General features: G+C 46.4%; 1 long non-coding RNA gene across 1 annotated transcript in view; it reads right to left on the bottom strand.

Annotated features, from left to right (window-relative positions):
• Positions 1-1,782: 1,782 nt before the first annotated feature.
• The window catches only part of LOC103352324 (uncharacterized), a 31,721-nt gene continuing 14,652 nt past the window's right edge, over positions 1,783-18,851 (bottom strand). The window contains exons 2-3 of the long non-coding RNA XR_011381965.1: positions 17,632-17,771; positions 1,783-6,070 (exon numbers count right to left, since the gene is read on the bottom strand). This is a non-coding gene — a long non-coding RNA (uncharacterized lncRNA). The remainder of the gene's footprint in view (positions 6,071-17,631; positions 17,772-18,851) is intronic.

The following is an 18,851-nucleotide window of genomic DNA, read 5'->3' as shown; positions in this document are numbered from 1 at the left end:
TCTTCAGGAATGATTGGAAAGATGGCAATCGGAATTGTACAGGCCAGAGTTTGGATTTCCTCTGTACTGTGTAGTTGAATAAAGAAACTATTTGGAGCTTTGACTCGTTTTGTAGTCGTGAATCTGAGTCTTCTGGGAATTTATAAAAGTTTAAAACCTGATCTAAAATTCTCCGGTGTTCCGTTAGACAATTTGCAAATCGCAGTTGGGAGGTACATCACAAGTTCTAGGTCATTAGCAGTAACAATGAAGAATTACTGTACCAAGAACCTTTGTAAGGTTTTTGTGCCACTCATTTCTAAGCGTGTTAACAGCGATCTTACCCTGCCTGACCATTTAAGTTTCAAATGTTCCTCTTCAATGTGAATGTTACAATTTGGAAAACTCCACTAACAAGTAAAGAGAAGTGAGGAGCAGGCATTTGGCCTAGCAGTTAAGATGCCCACAGCCCTGTCACGTGGGTTCAAGGTCCAGCTCCACTCCAGATCACAGCCTCCTGCTGATGCAGTTCCTGGGAGGCAGCAGGCGCTTGTTGAAGTGATGAGGTCTCTACCATCTAATGAGATGTAACTGCTGTTAAATTCAGGTACACATTGACTATACAGCGAATTTGGGCATTGTTTTTAGTTGGTATGTTCTATCCAAATCTGGTCACATTGTAGCTACATGATCTGTAAACAGTTTACACAACCATCTTCACTATGGGACTTTTGAGAAGTTATTTCTGATTTTTCACTCTTGAGAAAGAAGATGGTAATGAAGGTGCCCGAACCTGTATGCTCGCATTTGTGTGCAGCAACTTCGTAGTGAAATTGTTGAGTCAGAATCAGGTGGATACAGCCAAATTGCCTTTGAATAAAGGAGCAGGTTGTGATGTATTTTATGATTTGATTATATAATATTACATTTAGGAAACTTAAATGTTTCCTTTTTTTTTGATAGAGTGGACAGTGAGAAAAAGAGAGAGAAAGGTCTTCCTTTGCTGTTGGTTCACCCTCCATTGGCCGCCGCGGCTGGCGCGCTGATCCGATGGCAGGAGCCAGGTGCTTTTCCTGGTCTCCTATGGGGTGCAGGGCCCAAGCACTTGGGCCATCCTCCACTGCACTCCCTGGCCACAGCAGAGAGCTGGCCTGGAAGAGGGGCAACCGGGACAGAATCCGGCGCTCCGACTGGGACTAGAACCTGGTGTGCCGGCGCCGCTAGGCGGAGGATTAGCCTAGTGAGCCGCGGCGCCGGCCTAAGCTTTTTTTTTTCTTTTCTTTTCTTTTTTTTCTTTTTCTTTTTTTCTTTTTTTCTTTTTTTTTTTTTTTTTTTTTTTTTTTTTTTTTTTTTTGACAGTTACAGAGAGTCTTCCTTCCGTTGGTTCACTCCCCAAATGGCCGCTACAGCCGGAGCTGCTCCGATCTGAAGCCAGAGGCCAGGTGCTTCTTCCTGGTCTCCCATGTGGATGCAGCAGCCCAAGCACTTGGGCCATCCTCCACTGCCCTCCCGGGCCACAGCAGAGCTGGACTGGAGGAGGAGCATCCGGGACTAGAACCCGGTGCCCATATGGGATGCCAGTGCCACAGGCGGAGGATTAACCAAGTGAGCCATGGTGCCGGCCCCCATCTGTTTCCATATTACATGCAAGTGCTATTCCCTGGACTCAGAACTTGGATTTTATTGTAGGGGGACAGATGGATAGCAAGTGTGATGAGAAGGTGGTAACAGTTAGGGAGCCTTGCTGTTTCACACAGAAGCTAGAGAAAGATCTGACAGGGTGTCATTAGAGCGAAAACCCAAGAAGCATTTCAGTTAAAGGAAACAAGGACAGATAACCTGAACCCGAGACAGGTGTTTCTGTCTGTCACAGGAATAACAGGTGTGGCTTGAGTGCCCAGAGCAGGTGAGACAAGTTTGATCCACGACGTGAAAGAGTAGACTTGAGTGGCACGGTGGAGGCAAGGAGACCACTAAAAATGGAGATGTTTCAAAGACAAGTGCAAGGCTTGCCAACGCTGGATATGGGTTGTGAGGGGAGATGGCCCTTTGGACTTTGGGCCTGATGTGAGCTTCTGGAAGAATGGCATTGGTATTTGCTGGCATAGAAAAAAGCAGCCATTAGGTTTAAGACATGCGTGAGAAATGGAGCAGTCAGCTGGAGTTCAGAGGGGTTGAGCTGGCCGAAGATGGAAAATGAAACGTGTTTATAAACAGCGTTTCTACCCGTGCAACTGAAGAGTCATCTGAGGACTGGAGAAGAGACACAAAACCCTGAGCCGCGGCGCCGGCACAAAACCCAGAAGTCTTGAAAAAAGTTTTTTTTTGTCTTTTAAGATCCATGTGACAGTGACAGGGGAGACAGGTCTTTCATCACTGGTTCACTTAGAGGCTGGGACTGGACCAGGCTGAAGGCAGGAGCCTAAAACTGCCATTTAGGTCTTCTCACATGGTGACAGGGGCTCAAATTGAACCATCTTCCGTTGCCTTCCCAGGCACATTAAGGAGGGCAGATTGGAAGCATAGCAGCCAGGGCTGTGAACCAGCACTCCTGTGTGGGGAAGCTAACATTGCAATCCAGCAGCTGAACCCACTGCACATGGTGCTAGCCCTGATTTTTTTTAAAAAATACAGTTTTAGCCACTGCCTGTGACATTGACATCCCATATGGGCACCAGTTTGAGTCCCTGCTGCTTCAGTTCTCATCCAACTCCCTGCCAAGGTAGTGGGAAGGTAGTGGATGATGACCCAATTCCCTGGGTGCCTGCCACCTGGATGAAGCTCCTGGCTTTGGCCTAGCACAGCCCCAGTTGTTTCCACCTTTTGGGAAGTGAACAGGTGGATAGAAAATAAATTGATCTCTGGGCCGGCACCGCGGCTCACTAGGCTAATCCTCCGCCTTGCGGCGCCGGCACACTGGGTTCTAGTCCCGGTTGGGGCGCCAGATTCTGTCCCGGTTGCCCCTCTTCCAGGCCAGCTCTCTGCTGTGGCCAGGGAGTGCAGTGGAGGATGGCCAAAGTACTTGGGCCCTCCACCCCATGGGAGACCAGGAGAAGCACCTGGCTCCTGCCTTCGGATCAGCGCGGCGCGCCGGCCGTGGCGGCCATTGGAGGGTGAACCAATGGCAAAGGAAGACCTTCCTCTCTGTCTCTCTCACTGTCCACTCTGCCTGTCAAATAAATAAATAAATAAATTGATCTCTAACCCTGCCTTTCAAATAAACACTAAAAACCTTGATAGTCTTAAAACCTTGAGAGAAAATTAGCAGGTCCTGTCACAGAAAATTGGTGTTCTGAGGGTGTGTATGTGTGTGTGAGAGAGAAATACTACAAGAGGCTGACACTGTGGCATAGCAGGTAAAGCCCCCATCTGCAGCGCTGGCATCCCATATGGGTGCCAGTTTGAGTCTTGGCTGCTCCTCCGGTCTAGCTCTCTCTTATGGCCTGGGAAAGCAGAAGATGGCCCAAGTCCTTGGGCTCCTGCATCCACGTGTGGGAGGCCCAGAAGAAGCTCCTGGCTTTGGATTGGCGCAGCTCTGGCCCTGCAGCCTTTTGGGGAGTGAACGAGTAGATGGAAGATACTCATTCACTTCTGCCCCTCTCAAACTGCCTTTCAAATAAATAAATCCTTAAAAAAAAAAAAAAAAAGACTACCCAGTAGAAAAATGAGCAAAGGATACAGTTACTTCACAGAAAAGTTTTGAGTTTCAGACATACTTCATTAATCCAACTAATACCCTTTTTGCAGTCTATGGGGCCAGTGCTGGATGTATATGCAGTCTGTTGTCGACTGAGTATTATGTAATACATAGCTGTTATATATTTGACCTGTAAATCATTACTTAACCCACATAACAGCCCATAAACAAGTTAAAAAATGCTGAAATGTTCATTAATTTGGCAAAAATTAAAAATTGTGATCGCAATTGTTGAGAAGATGGCATGGTGGCAGAACAGGAAGTGAGGATGCTGATTCCGCACAACTGCTTTGGAGACCAGCTTTAAACTTTATAAAGTTGGATCCTTGCATCTGCTGATGACAGTTCCGCCCTTTAGAGAGTATGTGTGTGCACGCGCGTGCACCCGCATATATATTTATCCCTTAGAATAATCACTAGTAGGCCAGGAAGCAAGACTCCTTACATCAGCACTAAAATAGAAAATGAAAAGGAACAATGTAAATACCCAACAGAAGAACTGAATTTCAGAAACCGCACAGGGTCGGGCATTTGGCACAGTGGTTAAGTCCCCACTTGGGACCCAGCATCCTGATTCCACTCCCAGGCGGGGAACAACAGATGATGGCTCAAGTAGTTGGATCCCTGCTGTGCAGGTGGGAGAGCCAGACAGAGTTCTGAATTCTGCCCAGCCTTGGCTGTTGTGGGCATTTGGGGAATGAATCAGTGGTTGGGAGATTCTTGTTCCCTGCCTTTCAAATAAAAATGACTTAAATTTTTAAAAATCATGCTGATCCAAAAAAGCCAATGTGAGTAGAATACCACAGAGAAATCACGTCTCTAATTCAAACCCAAAGACCGGTGATGAATGTGTTAGGGTAGTGTCCGGAAGAGCCAAAGGCATTCCCACGAGGAGGGGACTGGGTGGTGGGCACCTGGTGTTCTTAGTGGTGTGCTCTAAGTGGTGTGAATATAGGCAGCCCAAGAGCAGGGCTATTTGGTAACCAGGTATTGACATACTGATCCGTAAGCAAGTTTCCTCTGTATAAGAAAACCAGTCCTTGGGGTGGGGGAGAGCAGGCCGATTTATACAACAAATGTTGTGTATGATGTTTTAACACAAAGCCATTTCCATACAGTATACTTGGAAACTAAAGAGCATGAGAGCTTTCGCTATTAACTAATCCGTATTTCCTACAAGGCCAGGTAATACACTTGTGAATTCACCTTTCTGACACCTTGACTGATAAATTAAGTAACCACTTCTGCTTGTTCACTTAGAAGGCTCATTTTCCCAAATTAAAAAGAATTTCTAAGTTGCTGTCTTGTGAACATTGACTTCCTCATCACAGCTTAGACTTGAAGCAATTTAGCACTTACCCAATCTTCAAGTATTTTAGGGTTTTTTTTTAAACATCATCTTTGTTTTTCAGTTGTTGGCATGCATATTTTTGTTAAGATACTTAAAATGAACTTCAATTTCCTTGAGATCCTCTTAGGACTTATGCTGAACAATGTATAGGTGAAATTATTTCCACTAGAGGGAGCCAGTTCCCTAGGTAAACCCTGGGCTGTAGTGTTTTGTAAGAATCAGGCAGATGTGTGTAACGAGCAGATGTCCACTCCTTAGGTCACTCACCTCAGTGTGACACTTTTGTATGAAAATAACCTTGAAGGTGCATTTATCCAGAGCAGCTTTTAAACAACAGTGTTCCCGTGGCCTGCAGGAAATTTTCAAAATGTTTCCTGAAGTCCAAATACAAGGTTCTTGATTTGTTCAGGACACTTCAAACTTCAGTCTACAAAGGTGTCACCTGGGAGTCGTGGTTGATTGGGCCTGAGATTGAGCATTGCTAACAGGCTTTCGAGTGATGCCTTGCTGTCTGTGGACCTCACGAGTTCCCAAGGGCCTGAAGTTTATGACAGTGATGATAAAAGGATAATGTGTAGGCTTCACAGAAAACCAGGGGCTTTGTCTTGTTTGCTCAAGTGTCTGCAGTGCCCTGAAAAAGCTGGTAAAACAAAGTAGATGATCAGTAAATAAGTGTTGAGTGCAGAATGAGCACTTTATGTATATTAGCTGCTTTAATCTGGACAGCTCCTAAGATAAACACTGTTATTCCTGTTTCGAGGAAAGCAAGCAGGTTTACTGTGCCGCGGGACCAGGATTTGAACCAAGCAGTTAAACTTATCAGTGTGGCCTTGATGCTGTGCTGTCCCCAACAGAGACTTCAGGTAACCTCTGCAGACAGTCACCAACAAAGAGCTCCAGCCTCGGACTGGTGCAGGTGAAGGCCTCATGCCTGTTTGTGGCCCCTTGTTCCTGTCAAGTTATGGAGCTTGCTGTTCCACCGCATGGACTTCCAGTGATGGTAGCCAAGAGCTCATGCCAACCGCGTGGAGAGCATCTCCTCTCTTTTTGGACAAGAGACAGAAACAAGACAATTTAGTTAGGATCCACTCTGTTGACAAGTCGCCCCAGTGCTCACCCCATTGCCTAGTTAAGCCTTGCAGTTTCATAAATTGTCATGATCCCAAATCAGCCCTCCTCCCATGTTCCTTGTCCGTGAGCCAATTGGAGCCATTTCACGGGTCTTAGACTGGGGCCACATTCACTCCCCTGACTTGCTATTGGAAAGTGCTATCCCAGCTCTATCATTGTCACAAGGAATTTCATCTTAGGCTGTTACTTTTGCTAGTCTTCTGAAGTCACCAATTTAATCTCATTTGCAATACGGACAAAGAGGAGATGGCTATTTGAAAAATTTTTATCCACCAGAAGTCAATATATAACTCAAATAATGGAAGGGTGGGTTGTATTAATAAAACTCATTTACTGTGGGGGTAATCCATATCCTACTTACAGCAAAGACTTTATTTGTGGTTGGAAGTTAAGCTGTAGCTTCATATTTGAGTATGTATCTCAGTAAAAACATGGTTGTTGTGTAGTTCAGGGAAACCCACGGGTATTCCAGAAAGCTTCTATCTTAGGAAATATAAAAGCCACTTTAAGCTCAGATTTACTTAAGATCTTTCCTTCACCTTTTAAATGTCTTTGTTTCTTGTGATCCCAATGTAGACTGGACATACTTCTCCCACAGCTCTTCACACACTCTGCAGAAACCCTTAGCATATTAAAATGGTTTCCTTCCGAGGGTCCTTTTGGGCCAAATCAAATTTCAGAAGTTCAGTGTCATCTGGCCTCTTCCTGGTCCTGGCTCATCTCTGTTCCCCCAACACACAGTGCGTGAAGCCCTAAGGTCTTTGTGCCAACCCTGTCCCAGATCAGAGCTGCCCTGCCCTCTTCCTAGCGTGGCTGGCTCCTGGTCATTCATATTTTAGGTGGAATATCGCCTGCCCACAGGGCCTTTCCTCCCCAGGCCAACTAACCTACAAGTAGGCTGCCGTCACCACTCCCGGTTTCAGTTTTCCAGTTAACACAAGTTCCTTTTCACGTCTCTTTAGCCTATTCCAATATCTGACAGTCGCTCAGACGCTGCTGTCGTGGCCTTTGCCGTTTCAAAGGGTATTGGTATTTTGTCGAATTTTTCTCCGTTTGGGAGTGCCAAGGATTAAACTGGAGTTAAGAAGGTTGAGTGCTACAGAGGGAATGTGTGACGTCAGCATGACGTGTTCCTGAAGAGGTTCTCTCTGATCGCTTGCTGACAGTGACGGCTGCCTGCGCTGTCTGTGCTTGAGTGTCTCCTTTTTGCTTTCCTTGCTCCATTCTTTGGAGGTGATCTGTGAAGTCCAGCCCACACTGGAGAGGACCAGAATCAAACCTGACTTCCTGGAACCTGGGGGATTGCCTACATAGCTGATTTGTAATTCCTCTCCCAAGAAGACATGTCGCTTTTCTATTGTGTCTAATCATTTGTATCAGTATGGACTCAGATTTCATCATTACTATTATTTTTTGGGCTCTAATCTCAAGCTACTATTTTGTTGTTAAATTGTTCCGACATGGGCCGTTGGGAACACTTCCCAGTTGGGTCCAGCGTGCTTTTTGACATGCCCTGTTGCTTTTTTATTTTTTAGTGCTTCTTTCCTTTCTGACACTCCATGATGCCCCAGTCCTAGAATCACTGAGGAGTCCTGTTTCTTCTTATTGGAGAACAGGATTTAGAAGCCAACATCTGTGTGTCATGTGTGTTGACTGCAGTTGCCACTGTTGTGCATGCATGCCACAAGGAAATGGCATCCGTGTGAACCCACGTCTCTATTTCTCTGTAGCTGCGCAAAAATAAATCGTTTCAGACTGACGTATTCAGCTTTAATCCATGCTAGCTCCCCCAGGCACACAAGCTTTGCCTTGCTTCACCTATTTTCTTTCTTTCTTTCTTTCTTTCTTTCTTTCTTTCTTTCTTTCTTTCTTTCTTTCTTTCTTTCTTTCTTTCTTTCTTTCTTTCTTTCTTATTAAGATTTATTTATTTGAAAGTCAGAGTTACACAGAGAGAGGAGAGGCAGAGCAGGGAGGGGGTCGTCTTCCATCTGCTGGTTTACCCCCCGATTGGTTGCAACCGCTGGAGCTGAGCTGATCTGAAGCCAGGAGCTTCTTCCGGGTCTCCCACACAGGTGCAGGGGCCCCAGGACTTGGGCCATCTTCTACTGCTTTCCCAGGCCAGAGCAGAGAGCTGGATTGGAAGTGGAGCAGCCGGAACTCAAACCGCCACCCATATGGGATGATGGCACTGCAGGCAGTGGCTTTACCCGTTAAGCCACAGCACCAGCCCCAGCACGTAGCTTTTGAGTCTGGCCTCTTTCACTTAGCAAAATGCATTTATGATCCCCCCTACAGAGCCAGTGCCAAGGCACAGTAGGTTACTCCTCTGCCTGCAGCACTGGCATCCCATATGGGCACCCATTCAAGTCCTGGCTGCTCCACTTCCAATCCAGATCTCTGCCATGGCCTGGGAAAGCAGTGGAAGATGGTCCACATGCTTGGCCTCCTGCACCCACGTGGGAGACCCAGAAGAGACTCCTGGCTCTGCTCTGGCCATTGTGGCCAATTGGAGAGTGAACCAGCAGATGGAAGACCTCTCTCTCTCTCTCTCTGTCTCTGTCTCTCTCTCTCTCTCTGCCTCTTCTCTCTCTGTAACTGACTTTCAAATAAATAAAATCTTAAAAAAAAAAAAAAAAAAGATCTCCCCACACACATATGCTCCCTTTATTGCTGCATTCACTGTCCTTGCACTGGTAAAGAACATCATTGCCAGCTTGTGCAAATTACAGATAAAGCTACTGTAAACCTTCAGTAGAGGTGTTTGTGTGAACACACGGTGCTCATCTGGGAGCATATTGATGTTTTAGGGCTGTCAGCTTTGAGGCAATAAGTCACTAATGCTGTTCCCTCTTCCCTGCATGGGATGTTTTAGAGCAAGTTGTGGAAGCCCTTTTATCTATGAATTCCTCCAAGTGCGTGTCCTAAATTATCCTCTTACATAACCACAGGATGATGATGGAATGAATATCTAATTTGCAACCTTTTCAAAGTTTCCTAATTGCCCTGCTGTCACTTGTAACATGAGAAGATTCTCAGGTCACTCATTGCATTCAGGTGGCTTCACCTATTTCTTTAAAAAAAAAAAGATTTTATTTATTTATTTAAAAAGTAGAGTTACAGACAGTGAGAAGGAGAGAGAGAGGTCTTCCGTCCACTGGTTCACTCCCCAAATGGCCGCAATGGCTGGAGCTGCACCAATCTGAAGCCAGGAGCCAGATGCTTCTTCTGGGTCTCCCACACAGGTGCAGGGGTCCAAGTACTTGGGCCTTCTTCTACTGCTTTCCCAGGCCACAGCAGAGAGCTGGATCGGAGCAGCCAGGACTCCAACCGGCGCCCATTTGGGATGCTGGCACCCAGGCAGCGACTGCACCTGCTATACCAGGGTGCCAGCCCCTTCACCTATTTCTTTTCATCTGGACAGAGATCCTGCTGTCACCTCTTTCATGACATTGACATTTCCAGACAGAGATCATCTTGCAGAATGTCTCACAATGTCAGTCCATCTGTTTGCTTACTTTACTGCTGAATCCACAAACACAAGAGAACTTTCAAAAGTCCATAGAGAAGAGCATTAAAATGTTAGTTTGGGGGCAGGCAGTTAGCCTAGCAGTTAAGATGTGCATGTTCCATACTGTGTACCTGAGTTCAATCCCTGGCTCTGGCTCCTGACTCCAGCTCCCTGCTAATGCATTTCCTGGGGGGCTGCCATGATGGCTCAAACAATTGACTTCCTGCCGCAAAGCTCTCAACTTCAGCCCAGCCCAGTCCTGGCTGTTGCAGGCATTTGGGGAGAGAACCAATAGATGGGTGTACTTATCTCTCTATCTCTCTATCTCTCTCTGTCTCTATCTCTCTCCCTCTCAGATAAATGAGAAGTTTATTTTGGTGCAAAAGAATTCTGAAATGCATGCCTAGTTTTTTTTTTTTTTTTCATAAAACACTCTCCATGAGCTTTTTGAAGTAGCTTCATGTACATTTTTGGCAGAAATACTATTTTATCAGGAAAAGGGTGAAGGCACTGGCTTCCCCTCCATAACTAATCAGTAACTTGTAGGCTGTTACTGTGAAATTATGCAAATATCTTGTTTTTCATTACAGTTTGAGTTCTAGCATTTATTGATTATTCTTGCCTGAGCCAAATATTGCCATGTGCATTACCAAATTGTGTTTTCCTACATGTTTTAGTTGGCACCCTATTATAAGGAAAGTTTTCCTTTGCTAGTACTTATTGATTTATATCAGTAAGAATACATGCATTTTAAATAATTTCGTCTTTAAATGTGTGTTGGATTAACACTTGGTAACTTTAAAAATTACATATTTGAGAGGCAGAGAGACAGACAGAGCTACCATCTGCTGGCTTACTTCCCAAGTGCCTGCACCAGCTGGGGCTAGGCAGAACTGAAACCAGGAGCTGGAAGCTTTTTTGCTTTTTTTTTTTTTTTTAAAGATTTATTTTATTTATTTTAAAGACAGAGTTATATCTAGAGAGAAGTTTTCCACCCATTGGTTCACTCCCCCAAGTGGCTGCAATGGCAAGAGCTGGGCTGATCCAAAGCTTGGAGCTTCTTCCTGGTCTCCCATGTGGGTGCAGGGCCCAAGCACTTGGGCCATCCTCCACTGCCTTCCCAGGCCACAGCAGAGAGCTGGATGGAATAGGAGCAGCTGGGACTGTCCCAGAAGGTGGGCTGCTGATGACAATGGAGGTGGGGAGGAGTGTGTGTGACCTTCAGCCAATGCACTGAAGCCTCTTAGATCCCTGGACTCCTGAGCAGAATCACGCCCGCTCAGACACTCGGAAGATAACCTCGGGTGGGCTCTTGGACCCCTGGGCCTGTGCCTGATCCACCCGTTGCTGAGAGAGGAAAACTCAAATTGGTTGACTTTCCTATTTCCTTTTGGAGTTCTATCAATGTTTGAATTATACACATAAAAGATAGAGTCTTAGGTATATATAAATTATCTAATTCCCAGGGAATTGAATTTGCCATAATGAGAAATTCATAAATATAAACTAATAAGGAGATGATAACTTATACAAATGTTTATTAATTATACCAGCTTCCTTTTGGTTTGTATTGCCTGACGTCCATATTTCCATTCTTTTTCAATCTTGTATGTGTCACCAATCAAAAACCATACCTGGATTTGCTTTTTAAATCCCATCTGACGGTTTGTGCTTTGCACTGGGGAGTTCTAATCTGCTTGCATGTGTTACGATGACTGCCACTTGTGCCCTTATCCAGCTTCCCATCTCTCCTGCACTGCTCCTTTTCCCTGCCTCCTTAACATTTCTTAATAAAGATGTGTTCATTCTTGGAAAGGCAGAGTTACAGAGAAAGAGATTTCCATTTGCTGGTTCACTCCCCAAGTGGCCACAGCAGCCAGAGCTGGGCCAGGCCAAAACCAGGAGCCAGGAGCCTCCTCCAGGCCTCTCATGTGGATAACAGGGGCCCAAGTACTTGTGCCATTCTCCACTGCTTTCCCAGGCGCATTAGCAGGGAGCTGGACAGGAAGTAGAGCAGCCAGGACTTGAACCGGCTCCCATACAGGATGCTGGCACTGTAGGTGGTGGCTTAACCTACTACACCACAGCACCGGCCCCTTAAAGCTTTTTTTTTTTTTTTTAAGATTTTAATTAATTTATTTGAAAGAGTTAGGAAGAGAGATCTTACATCCACTGGTTCACTCTTCAGATGGCTACAATGGCGGGACTGGGACAGGTGAAGCCAAGAGACAGGAGTTTCATCCGGGTCTCCCACGTGGCTGCAAAGGCCCAAGCACTACGGCATCCTCCACAAATTTCCCTGGGAGCTGGATCAGAAGTAGAACAGGCAAGACTTGAATCAGCACCCATATGGGATGCTGGTATCGCAGGCTGTGGCTTTACCCACTATGCTACCATACTGCCCCCTAGTTTTTTTGTTGTTGTTGTTTTTTTGTTTTTTTTTTTTTTTTTTTTTTTTAAAGGACTTATTTATTTACTTGAAAGAGTTACACAGAAAGAGAGGGAGAGGCAGAGAGAGAGAGAGGTCTTCCATCTGCTGGTTCACTCCCGAAATGGCCACAATGGCTGGAGCTGTGCCGATCCAAAGGCAGGAGCCAGGAGCTTCTTCCAGGTCTCCCAAGCGGGTGCACAAGCTGCTTTGGGCCACTTCCACTGCTTTCCCAGGCCATAGCAGAGAGCTGGATCGGAAGCAGAGCAGCCAATACACAAACTGGTGCCCATATGGGATGCCAGCACTACAGGCGGAGGCTTTACCCGCTACCCCACAGTGCCAGCCTGCCCATTATTTTCAATCTCTCTTTTTTTCTTTAAACATATTCAACAGAGTTGTTTACACTCTGATCATTTTAATATATGAATTCTTTTTTATGTCTGATTCTGGTATCTTTTACCTGTGGCACCTGGTTTCTCTGTGATTTCTGACTTAGATAGTCTCATGTTCCTGGAAACGTTATTTGTGGACGTTCTTGGGGCATGGACTGGAAACTGTTATCCAGAGAGGATTTGTGTTTGCCTCTGCATTTGTATCTGGCATACAAATAACCCCGGGCCTCTCTGGAATACATTTTCTGCTTGAGGGATTATTTCACTCTGTGTGTGTGTGTGTGTATGTGTGCGTGGTCTGTGTTTAGGTAGCGTGAAATCAAGCTAAAATGCATATAAGTGCTAGTTTGTGGTTATGCATTTTTATGAATTTTCAACAGAGATTTTCCCTCTTCCATCCTATACGTATAGTCAAGATGCGTTTTTGTTTTGTTTTGTTTTGTTTTTTGTTTTGTTTTGTTTTGTTTTGTTTTTGCAGTCCTGTTCTGCATTGCAGCTTTATTTCATGCTCACCTTTATCTGGATAACATTGCCATTAGATTCCCAACTTATGATAATGGTGATGTTTTAAATCAATTATTTTTAAATGGAAGACTTAGGAAACCATTGTATGATAACTAGAAAAAAAGGAAGATAAGATTCCTATATCATGCTTTAATATAAAATATATCCTAAAAATGTAAAGATAGGGGCTGACGCCGTGGCGCAGTAGGTTAAACCTCCACCTGCAGCACTGGCATCCCATATGGGCACTATGGCCTGGGAATGCACTGGAGGATGGCCCAAGTGCTTGGGCCCCTGTACCCACATGGGAGACCCGGAAGAAGCTCCTGGCTCCTGGCTTTGAATCGGCCCAGCTCCAACTGTTGCGGCCAACTGAGGAGTGAACCAATGGAAGGAAGATCTCTCTCTGCCTCTCCCTCTCACTCTCTGTAACTCTACCTCTCAAAATAAATAAAATCTTTAAAAAATATATAAAGGTGAAAAATTCAACCAGAGGAAGATTAAAAATATTCTCTTTGTATTGTTCCTCTCCTGGAGCAACACAACAATATAGTGAAAGTTGTGGGGGACATTTGGTGATTCCGGGAGCCCTCAGGGAAAGTCCCACCTATGAGACTGAAGCCTTGGATCTTCTGGAGACAAGCAGGTAATACCCGACAATGGTCCTTCATTTGCTTGTGAATCTGCCATTTGGCAAGGCTAGAAAGGGAGCGCATATCTGCTCCCTGCTCCCTGGATCCCAGCCGCTTGCCTGGGGCCTGGACAGTCCACCTTCAAGATATCTCATTCAAGTGACTGGCAACTTGGGGCTGGCTGCAGGCTGCAGTGCTGGGCCGGAGATAGGGGCTTTGAGCCTCAGTTCCAGGCAGTGTGCATTTCTCCCTGGACTGCAGCGTTCCTCACAATGGTGCGGCTGGATTTCAAGGTCAGGTTTCCCAAGAAAACCAACTAGTTGTCATATTGCAAGCACTCGGCCCAGCAGATGCTGATTACCACATCCTTACCCTGTATCCGAGTGCCGGAGTTTAATATCTTACTGCTCTCTATTCCAGCTCCCTGTCAATGCAGTTCTGGGAGACAGCAGGTGATGGCTTAGGTAGGCTTCAGCTCCTGGCTGCTGTGGGCATTGAGGAGTGAGCCATCAGATATGAGCGCTCTCCCTTTCTCTCTCTCTGTTTCTTGCCTCTCAAGTAAATAAATAAAAAATAAATTTGTAAATCACCTAGCATTGTTTCCACCGTAATTGCAATCCTGTCCACTGTCAAGGAGAGAAAACGTAGACCCCACCTCTATATGTGAATAGTATGAAAGCCGTGCTGAAAGAAGAGTGTGTGGGATGAACCCTAACCCTAACCAAAAAAAAAAAAAAAAGAGTGTGTGGGCTGGGAAAAGTGGTCTTGCCCATTTGGGAAAATGCATCTTGTCACAGGAGATAGGCTTGCTGTGACTCTGCCCCCTCCATGTGACCTGGGGCAGAGTGGGCGGAGCTGACAGGTGCCCACACACCTGGCAAGAACCTGGGAAACTGCAGCTACCTGATTGTTTCCCAGTGGTCTGGGAGGTTTCATTGCCTATCTGCCTGTATGCCTACCTAGAAGCCACTCACCACAACTGTCCCAAGGCTTCTTGGATTTCAACCCTCCCCCAACCACTTATTGGCTGAGTGATCTTCTTGTGTCTGCAAACTGAGGATGACAATAGGACCTATTTTCAAGGAGCACCCTGAAATTAAATGTAATCACTCATGTCAAGACTTTGAACAAGGGCCAGCACTGTGGCATAGTAGTCTCCGCCTCCACCTGCAGCACTAGCATCCCATAAGGGCGTCAGTTCGAGTTCCAGCCACTCCACTTCCAATCCAGCTCTCTACTATGTCCTGGGAAAGCAGTAGAGGATGGCCCAGGTCCTCGGGCCCCTGCATCCACATGGGAGACCCAGAAGAACCTCCTGGCTCCTGGCTTTGGATTGGCCCAGCTCCGGCCATTGTGGCCATTTGGGGAATGAACCAAGGAAGGAAGACCTCTCTCTCTCTGTCTCTCCCTCTCTCTGTCTGTAACTGTGCTTCTCAAGTAAATAAATAAGTCTTTAAAAAAAATAAAAAGAAGAAGACTTTGAACAGTACCAGCCACAAAGGTAGCCTGGAGCAGAATCTACCCCACAACACACTTCTGACCTGTGCCCACCCTGTCGTGTTCCCAGGGTAAAGTAAAGGTTGATCCTGGCCAGCAGGAGCCTTCCAAGTGTTGAGATCCAAGGAGCATCGACCAAAGAGTCACGTGGAGGGGCTCTGGGGCTGGCCACCTTCAGCTACCTTCTAAATACATCTGGGAAGTCCTTTCATCTGACCCATGAGACTGGGAAACACTCGCCTGGTTCTTCTGCTACCTGTCCGCCTGGAGGAAGACACCTGCCACTCCATTCCGCCCGCTGCTCTCCAGCCCGGCCCCTGCAGGCTGCTCCTCTCTGTGCTCCACAGCCACAGCCCCACTGGAGGGGCAGGCACGGGAGTCAGCTCCCCTGCAGGATATCCTTCAGGCTAATGAGTCTACAGCAAAACCTCGGCTCCGGGCTAGGACAAGTTAACGCACAAGATAGGAGGACATCTGCTTTTCTTCTCTTGCGAATTCCACTGAAATTATAAAGAAGTAGAAGTATTACTTCAAAGCAGCACAGGAAAACCAGAAAGGGTGCTTCCAGCAAGCAAACATCAGAACAAAAAATCTTTTAACAGAATGAAATACATGGTAATGATTGACAGAAAGATCTAGCAGGGTGGAAGACCCTAACATCATTAAAAGGAAGAGGGCATTCTATCTCTGTTAAGTAGATATAAATAACTGAACCGCACTCTTCAGATGCTACAGGGGGCAGGCATTCAGCCTAGTGGTTCAGTCTCTGGTTAAGACACCCACTCCCGGGGCCAGTGCTGTGGTGCAGCGGGTTAACGCCCTGGCCTGAAGCACTGGCAACCCATATGGGTGCCAGTTCGAGACCTGGCTGCTCCACTTCCTGTCCAGCTCTCTGCTATGGCCGGGAAAGCAGTAGAAGATGGCCCAAGTCCTTGGGCCCCTGCACCACGTGGGAGACCCTGGAAGAAGCTCCTGGCTCCTGGCTTCGGATCACCACAGCTCTGGCCATTGTGGCCATCTGCGGAGTGAACCATCGGATGGAAGACCCCCCCCTCCCTTTCTCTCTCCCTCTCCTCTCTCTGTGTAACTCTTTCAAGTAAATAAATAAAATATTAAAAAAAAAAAGACACTCCCTACATCGGAGTATCTGGGTTCATTTGCTGGCTTCAGCTCCCAGCTCCAGCTTCCTGCCAATGCTGACCCTGAGAGACAGTGGTGATGGCTGAAGTCGTTGGGTTCCTGCCACCCAATATATAAGACCAGGATTGAGTTCCAGCTCCCAGCTTTAGCCCAGGGTGTTTAGGAAGTGAAGTAGTGGACAAGAGCTCAGTCTCACTCCAATTATATATCTCTTGCCGTCTCTCTGGTACATAATAAAAATTAAGAAATTAAAAAAGACTCTTGGAACTGGTGTGGTGATGCAGCAGGTTAAGCTGCCTCCTGAGAACCCAGCATCCCATAAGAGAGCTGGTTGCTTTTTTTTTTTTTTAAGATTTATTTATTTGAAAGTCTGAGTTACACAGAGAGAGGAGAGGCACAGAGAGAGAGAGAGAGAGAGGGAGAGAGAGAGAGAGAGAGGTCTTCCATCTGCTGGTTCACTCTCGGCTTGGCCACAACTGCTGGAGCTGCACAAATCCGAAGCCAGGAGCCAAGAGGTTCTTCCAGGGTCTCCACGTGGGTGCAGGGGCCCAAGGACTTGGGCCATCTTCTACTGCTTTCCCAGGCCATAGCAGAGAGCTGGATCAGAAGTGGAGCAGCTGGGACTCTAACCGGTGCACATATGGGATGCCGGCACTGCAGGTGATGGATTTACCTGCTATGCCACAGCGCCAGCCCCAACAGTGCTGGTTTGAGTTCCAGCTGCTCCACTTCCTATCCAGCTCTCTGCTAATACACCTGGGAAAGCAACACAAGGTAGTCTCCATGTGGGAGACCCGGAGAGAGTTCCTCTTGGCCCAGCTTTGGCCATTACAGCCATCTGGGGAATGAGCCAGCAGATGGAAGATACTCTCTTCCTCCTCTCTCTCCCTCTCTCCCTCTGTCTCTCCCTCTCTCTCTGTAACTATTCCTTTGAAATAAAAATAAGTAAGTCTTGGAAAATAAAATAATAATAATAAAAAAGGATCCTGACAAATCCTGGAATTGTTCCTGGAGCAGCGAGCTCCACCGCTTGGGCTCAGATGGGAGGTAAGTTCAAGTTTTCTGAAGCAGCTGTCCCAGCCGACCTGGAGCTGCCATCTGCAGAGGGGAGCCAGGCTCTTAGGAGTCTGTTGTGCATATCTCTTCCCAGCTGCCTGTTCAGTGATGTCACGGTGCTAGCTCCAAAGTGGCTAGGGCAAGAAATTCACATTGCGTAAAAATCAGGAAACGCTGCATGTTAGGACGTCCCCCTGCAGCCCAGAGCCGGGTGTTAAACATTCACCACTCTTGCCGCATGTCAGAGTCCGCGAAGGTGACAGGAAAAGGTCGATGCCCGCAGGGGCAGGGAGATCGTGCTCAGAAAACTCACCTGCTCAGCCCACCTGTCCCTACCCAATCCTGAGAGGCAGCTTCTGGTAATAAAAACTCGTATGCTCTGCTGGGCAAACAGAAGTTCTGCTTCAAGGGAGGAAATTCATTCCAGCTCCAAGTTTCGGTTTAGAATTGCACCTACAAATAGGAACAGAAGACCAAGAGTCAACAAACATTTTGGCCAAACCAAGAGCATGAAAAAGAGCACCAAATTCGGCGAATCGAACTAGCCTACTCTAAAAATGTTAACAGAACATGAAAAAGGTGAAAAGATGAATTAAAGATTAAAAGCTTTAAATTAAACACAGTCTATATCCTCAGAGTTAGTTGTAAGCATGTCACATTCAAACAAAACAATTCTAAAACACTGCCAGAATTTATGGACACTTAAAAACAGGATTGCTAAATCCAATAGTTGGACTGAATGAGCAATTAATTAATGGGTTGGAAAATGGAGCTCAGATATTCTTTCAAAATGGAATGCAGGGAAAGAAAGGGAGGAAGCAGGATAAAAGAATAATGTTAAGAAACATGGAGGTCCGGCGCCACAGCTCACTTGGTTAATACTCCACCTGCAGCGCTAGCACCCTGGGTTCTAGTCCCAGTTGAGGCGCCGGATTCTGTCCCGTTGCTCCTCTTCCAGGCCAGCTCTCTGCTGTGGCCAGGGAGTGCAGTGGAGGATGGCCCAAGTGCTTGGGCCCTGCACCCCGTGGGAGACCAGGAGGAAGCACCTGGCTCCTGGCTTTGGATCGGTGCAGCGCACTGGCTGTAGCAGCCATTTGTGGGGTGAAACAACGGAAAAGAAAGACCTTTCTTTCTGTCTCTCTCTCTCTCTCTCTCTTGCTGTCTAACTCTGCCTGTCAAAAAAAAAAAAAAAAAAAAAAGGAAAGAAAGAAAGATGGAGAATAGATTTAACCAAAACTGTACAGGTATAGGACTATGAGAATAAAAGGAAGGACATTATCAAAGAAAGAACATTGCCCAGAACTAAAGAAAGACTTGGATTAAAAGGGTCTAGTAAATGCCAGGCAGAATTAATTTGCAAAATGATTATCGGAAGGTATGTAGCTATTAACATGACCAAGAGATATCAGGTCTTTTCTGCCTCCTTTTAGAAACCGCCCAAAAGTACCCAGCAGGCTGAGACACGGTGCTGCGAACTCTCTGTTGCGGAACCTGGCAGTAGGAAGAAGGACTCCCCGAGGCAGCAGAGGTCCA

The sequence above is a fragment of the Oryctolagus cuniculus genome, chromosome 14 (assembly GCF_964237555.1).
Source record: "Oryctolagus cuniculus chromosome 14, mOryCun1.1, whole genome shotgun sequence".
Classification (NCBI taxonomy): domain Eukaryota; kingdom Metazoa; phylum Chordata; class Mammalia; order Lagomorpha; family Leporidae; genus Oryctolagus; species Oryctolagus cuniculus.
The sequence above is the reverse complement of the archived record's forward strand: the minus strand, read 5'-3'. Positions and strand labels throughout refer to the sequence as shown.